Genomic DNA, 7142 nt, shown 5'->3' with positions numbered 1-7142 from the left:
TCAGTTTTTATAATATCTGATAACAAAGGTACAATCAGAAGATATATGTGATAATATCTGAATATAGATATAAATTCTGCCACACAAAACATTTTATTCTGATTGATTGATTGATTGATTGACTTTCTGAGTCACACCCAGAAAATCCCAATGGCTACTCCTGAGGAATTTCTATTTAGGAATTTCTCCTGGCAATACTCAGGGGATCACATGGTATTCTGGAAACCAAACCTGATTCAGCCAAGCAAACGCCCTACCCAGTGTACTATTGCTCTGGCCCCTAAAGAAAACTTTTTAAAAATCAAAACATGTTCTAAGAGTTGATACTCATAGCCTGACTGCACTGAGGAAAGCACATTTAGTCTAGACTATGTTTGATTATCGGTAAGTTATTCCCCATTGAAATATTTCCCAGACCATTGACACATTCTTAACTTTATATTTATCTCTCACTAGGCAACTTAAAAAGAATCATAAATAATATTTAATCCTTAATCTATCCTCTTTGTTGGACAAGCTTTTACCTGATGTATTTTCCTTCTGAAATCATTTATTCATTGAGTCAATAAAAAACACACAGTGAATTCTGGGCTGATGGATATGAACAAGACAGACAATAGTGAAAAGGGATTGGAAAAAATATATAAACAAAGTAATGGTAGAGCAATACTCTCTTAGATGTTTGAAAGTATTATGAAGTAAGAAAAAAAGGTGAGTTGGTAAAGGATGAGACTGTTTTCTGAGTCAATCTGTAACAAAACAAAGAGCCATCCATTGGCATATCTGTGGGAAGAGAGTTTCTGCAGAACATTTGAGATGAGAGCAAGTTTAACAGATTTAAACAAAACAAACAAAAATTAAACAAAACATACACAGAATCAGCACACAAAAATCTGGTATATTATATTCATATTCTAGTTCCAATAATGTGTTTTTTAAGTAAAATAAATTAATGATGCAATCCTGGATTCAGAGATGGAGAGTTCCATGCTGGAGCACATGGTGTGAATCCAGAAAGCTCAGGTTCAAGTCCCAGAACCTCATCTGTCCCCCTGACTCTTACCCTCATGCTGGAAGTAGTCCCTGAGTACTGCTGGATATACCCAGAAAGAAAGAAAGAAAACAATCCCACTTACAATTATATCAGGAAAACCAAACTACCTCAAAGAATCTTGTTCAATCCTATATTTGATAAAAAAAAATCCCAAGTATATGAAGAATTTCTACACTCAGTAGCAGAAAGTAATCTGATTTAAGTAAGAATAGAGGAATTAAACTAAGAAGGTTCTGCACCTCAAAAGAAACAGTGACCAAAATACAGAGAGAGCCCACAGAATGGGAAAGAATATTTACCCAATACCCATCTGATAAGGGGTTAATATCCAGGATATACAAGACACCAGTAGAATTGCACAAGAAAAAACCTCCAACCCCATCAAAAATGGGGAGAAGAAATGAACAGAAGCTTCCTCAAAAAAGAAATACAAATGGCCAAAATGAACGTGAAAAAAAATGCTCTACATCGCTAATCATCAGGGAGATACAAATCAAAACGACAATGAGATATCATCTCAGACCACAAAGACTGGCACACATCAAAGAGTACAAGAACAAGCAGTGCTGGTGCAGATGTTGGGAGAAAGGGACTCTTTAATTGTTGGTGGGAATGTCAACTGGTCTAGCCTTTCTAGAAAACAATATTGGCATTCCTTAAAAAAAACTAGAAATTGAGATTTCATATGACCTCATAATGCCACTTCTGGGAATGTATCCCAAGGGTGCAAAAAATCACAGTGGAAATTACATCATGCAGCACTGTTCACAGTAGCCAAAAGTGCCTGAGAACACACGACTAGTTATAGAAACTTTGGTACATCTACACAATGGAATACTATGTAGTTGTTCGGAAAGATGAAGTTATGAAATTTGCATATAAGTGGATGGTCATGGAGACATCATGCTAAGTAAAATGAGTCAGAAAGAGAGGGACAGACATAGAATGACTGCACTCATTTGTGAAATGTTAAATACATAATATGAGACTGACACCCAAGAACAGTAGACACAAGGGCCAGGAATACTGCTCCATAGATGGAAGCCTGCTTCATGAGCTAGGGGAGAAGGAAGCTGGAAAAGAGAGGGGATCACCAAGTCAATGATGATTGGAAGGATAGTTTGGGATGGGAGATGAGTAGAAAAAGGACCAAACGTGATAGCCTTTCAGTATCTATGTTGCAAACCATAATGTCCCAAAGTAGAGAGAGAGAGTATGGAGGAAATTGTTAGCCATGGAGTCAGGGGGAGGGTTGGATGGGGGGCATATAGTGGGGACATTGGTGGTGGAAAATGTGGAGGGATGGGTGGTGGAGAGATGGGTGTTTGATCATCGTATGACTGAAACTCAAACATGAAAGTTTTGTAAGTGTATCTCACCCTGATTCGATAAAAAAAAACCAAAAACTTCACAAAAAAGAAAAAAAAAGAAAGAGTAGAGGATCTTACTCACCAAGAAAGACAAACAAGAATGAAAGCGTGCTCAGCAGCACTGACCATCAGAAAGATGCAACTCTTTTGCTGTGTCAGTTGATAAGTCACTCACACAGGTCAGCATGTGCACTGCAAGCATATTGGTATTTAGTGTGTAACTGGGAAGAGGACACATGAGATTTCATAATCCACTGTGTTGGCACATGTAGAATATACCCAGTTCTTGGTGACAAATTTCAAGTCTCAATTTTTTTTTAATTGTCACTATGGCTCTTCACATGAGAGCCTCAAGCTTAAATTAGTCGGGGGGTGAGTGGAGAGAGATAGAGATAGAGAGAGAGAGAGAGAGAGAGAGAGAGAGAGGAAGAGAGAGAGACAAAGAGACAGAGACAAGAGATAGAGAATCCTACCTTCACTGAATTATTTGGGGGCCATTTTTGCTCTTAATTAAAATTTTTAGGTTATCTTATGATTTATAGAGCTATTGGAAATAAATCAGTTTCCATCTTCTCATCTTTCTGTGCAAGTTTACTATTTTCCTAGGAATCATTAGGTAATTTTGGACGCAGGCCTCTTTTAAACTAACAATGTCAAACTTTTCTGGAAGCCACACAATTAGAAAGTGAATGACTTAATTAAAAAAAAGTATTTTTCTTTCCAAATCAGAATTACTTTTCCCCAAGAAATTTATAAGCTTAATAATGTCTGATGACAAGAACATGGACATTTGTATTATCTGAAATTTAATCATTTTATTTTCTTATTTCTAGTACATACCATTCATTACTGAAAACACTTTGGCTTTTGTGAGTTTGAGGTTTGTCTCTGCATCCCGCTTCTCCATAAAGGTTATTCATTTGCATAGTTGTACAATCACTGTCTTTTCCAAGATGCTTTAATTTTCAAACTAGAGCCCTAACGCAAGCAAGCATCAGGTTTATTGTTTTAAGTGGCAATACTCTGTTTGCAAGCAGTAACTCTTACCACCAAATGCAAGTCAACAAATGCCAATTTAACCAAGACTCTTTTGCTATCCACAGTTTTTATCTTTAACTCCCTTATCTCCCATAATCCCTATCCTATATTCCTATTCATCATACAGCCAACTTTGTCTTTCAGGCTGGAGCACAGGTGTATATATATTATCTCTTGGACTCATTTCTTCTCCTAGTCCCACCTGGAATCCTAATCCCATCATACAGACACCATTGCACCTAAATCAAGTCAGTAATCTCATCTTTCTCCCTATGCCTAACTTCTTTGCATTAAAATTCATATACAATTTCAAAAATAACATTTGCCGCATAATGTTATTTAAAAGGGATCCAGAAGCTTCTCAATTATCATGAAATAAAGAATTTTGCATTATCAGTAGAAGCGGTTTTCAGCGATTGATATGTTAATACATTTATATCCTACCTCCCCCTATATATTTGTATACACATATATATTTATAAACTTGAAAATCTTTCTCTTTGCTCTTCTCCCTGTAGCCTTTGTGGTGCTCCTTTGTTATTTCACCCTGCACGATCCCTTCTCCTCTAATCTCTATCCAAGTTTATTTTCTTCCCAGGCACTTTTCAAAGCTCATTTCAAGAAAGTTAAGGATCAGAGAGATAGTAAAGGGGGTGAAGTGCTTGCCTTGCATGTGCCTGATCTGGATCCAATTCCCAGCACTCCATATGGTGCCCAACCCCACCAGGAGTGATCACTGAGCATAGAGCCAGGAGTAAGCCCTGAGCAACACTGAGCACGACCTCCAAACCTTAAAAAGAAGACCGAACATATTCCCTGGGAACCCAACTCAATTTCTATTTACTTCGGTGACAATCTGCCTTCAAATGTTTTGTATGTCAGATCTTCTCTCCCTTTGAGAATGTGAATTCTACGAGGTAGATTTATTTTCTGCCTACTCACCATTTTTGACTTTACTAAGCATTTTATTTGAAATCTTCATGAGGGAATGGTGTGATAGTACAACAGGTAGGGTGTTTGCCTTGTACATGGCTGATCCAAGTTTGATTCCCTGGTATCTCTATATGATCCCCCAAGTATTGCCAGGAGTAATTTCTGAGTGCAGAGCCAGAAGTAATCCCTAAGCATTGTCAGGTGTGACCCAAAAAGCCAAAAATAAAATAAAACCTTAATGAATATTTGAGGTATCATCTAGCCTGCATGGCAAAGCCTGGCAAGCTCCCCATGAGGTATTCGACAGTAACAAGTCTCACAATGTTACTGGGCCTGCTCGAGCAAATCGATGAACAACGGGAGGACAGTGATACAGTGCTAGAGCAGTGAGGTCTGGGATCTAGCAAATGAGATACATAAGATCCAGACTAGGTATTCAGCTGTGTGTCCAGTAACAAGGTCTGTCATATAATAGGCATCTTGTATCCATATTCATGAATAAAACGAGCTAAAAGATCTAAGACTGTAATCTAGAGTAAGAAACAAACCTATATTTAAAAAAAGAAATAAACCTATATCAATTTATTTGTTTTTTTTGTTTTTTGGGGGAACCGCACCCGGAAATGTTCAGGGGTTACTCCTGGATTTCTACTCAGGAATCATTCCTGGCAATGCCTCAGGGCACCATATGGGATATCAAGGATGGAACCTGGGTTGGCCAGGGCCTTATCTGCTGTACTACCTTACCTGTACTACTACCTCTAAACTATGTCAATTTTATAGATGTAGGTTTATTTCTTATTATATATTACACACCTCTCAGAGAGCCCGGAAAGCTACCAAGAGTATCCAAACCGCACGGGCAGAGCCTGGCAAGCTCCCCGTGGCATATTCGATATGCCAAATACAGTAACGACAACCAATCTGATTCCCCTGACCCTGAAAGAGCCTCCAACCACTGGGAAAAGACAAGTAAGAAGAGGCTGCCAAACTCTCAGGGCTGGGAGGAATAGAGACGTTACTGGTGCCAAATCGAGTAATTCAATGATCAATGGGATAACAGTGATACAGTAATACAGTGATAGTTTGCACCCCAGCTCCTTTTATTTATGTTTATGGATACAAGATGTCTATTACATGATGGACCTTGTTACTGGATACACAGGTCAACACCTGGTCTATGACAATAAACTATAATCACTTTATACTTGAGCTCTCATAGGTACCCAAAAGTCAGTTCACATTTTACATTCTCTACTGGCATTCATTACACCTTGGTGGTGCATTTCTTTAATCTCTCTAACTCCTGCAAAGCTCAAATATCATGATGGCAATCTCACAGAAAGGGTGATCAAGAGAAAGACGATGCCCAGCGTAGACTCTCCAATCCATATACCTAAGTATTAAGAACAGGAGTCACACAAATCGAGTAATTCAATGATCAATGGGATAACAGTGATACAGTAATACAGTGATAGTTTGCACCCCAGCTCCTTTTATTTATGTTTATGGATACAAGATGTCTATTACATGATGGACTTTGTTACTGGATACACAGGTCAACAGCTGGCTAGACAGCTGGCAGAGGACAGAGCATCATGACAGTCAGTGTTCAGTTTCCATTGAACCCTAAGCCTGAGATTTCTGTAGTCTGTAGTCTAGCATGGAGGGAGGTATCAGGAATGTGCAGTCAGAAAGCAAGTGGGAGGGCCCCGGGTCATGGAGTTAGGAGGAAGCATGGAATGTTCACGGAGGGATCACTGCTTTAGGTGTTTTACAAAGTTGGTACTTGAGTTCTAGTAGGTACTCAAATGTCAGCTCACATTTTACCTTCTCTCTTGGCATTGGTTACACCTATGTTACATTTCTTTAATCTCTCTAAAATCAAAATGGATTAAAGACCTCAAAATCAGACTGGAGTCCATAAAGTTCATTGAAGACAAAGTTGGCAAAACCCTCCATGACATTGAAGCTAATGGTATCTTCAAAGATGTCATGTCACTGACCCAGCAAGTGAAAACAGATAGACAAATGGGACTATCTTAAACTAAGAAGTTTCTGCACCTCAAAAGAAACAGTGGCCAAAATACAAAGACAGTCTACAGAATGGAAAAGGATATTCACCAAATACACATCTGACAAGGGGTTGATATCAAGGATATATGAAGTACTGGTTGAACTCCACAAGAAGAAAACACCCAACCCCATCAAAAAATGGGTCAAGGAAATGAACAGAAACTTTCTCAAAGAAGAAATCCAAATGGCTAAAAGGCACATGAGAAAATGCTCTACATCATTAATCATCAAGGAGATGCAGATCAAAACCACAGTGGGGTATCATTTCACACCACAGAGACTGTCCCACATCCAAAAGAACAAAAGCAACCAGTGCTGGCGTGGATGTGGTGAGAAAGGGACCCTCCTTCACTGCTGGTGGGAATGCTGACTGGTTCAACCCTTTTGGAAAACAGTATAGACGATTCTCAAAAAATTAGAAATTGAGCTCCCATTTGACCCAGCAATACCACTCCTGGGAATATATCCCAGAGAGGCAAAAAAGTATAGTCAAAGTGACATTTGCACTCGTTTGTTAATTGCAGCACTCTTTACAATAGCCAGAATCTGGAAAAAACCTGAGTGCCAGAGAACAGATGACTAGTTAAAGAAACTTTGGTACATTTACACAATGGAGTACTGTGCAGCTGTTAGAAAAGATGAAGTCATGAAATTTACATACAAGTGCTACT

Source organism: Sorex fumeus, unplaced genomic scaffold (assembly GCF_029834395.1).
Source record: "Sorex fumeus unplaced genomic scaffold, SorFum_2.1 ptg000077l, whole genome shotgun sequence".
In the NCBI taxonomy this organism is placed as follows: domain Eukaryota; kingdom Metazoa; phylum Chordata; class Mammalia; order Eulipotyphla; family Soricidae; genus Sorex; species Sorex fumeus.
Note: the sequence above shows the minus strand (reverse complement) of the source record.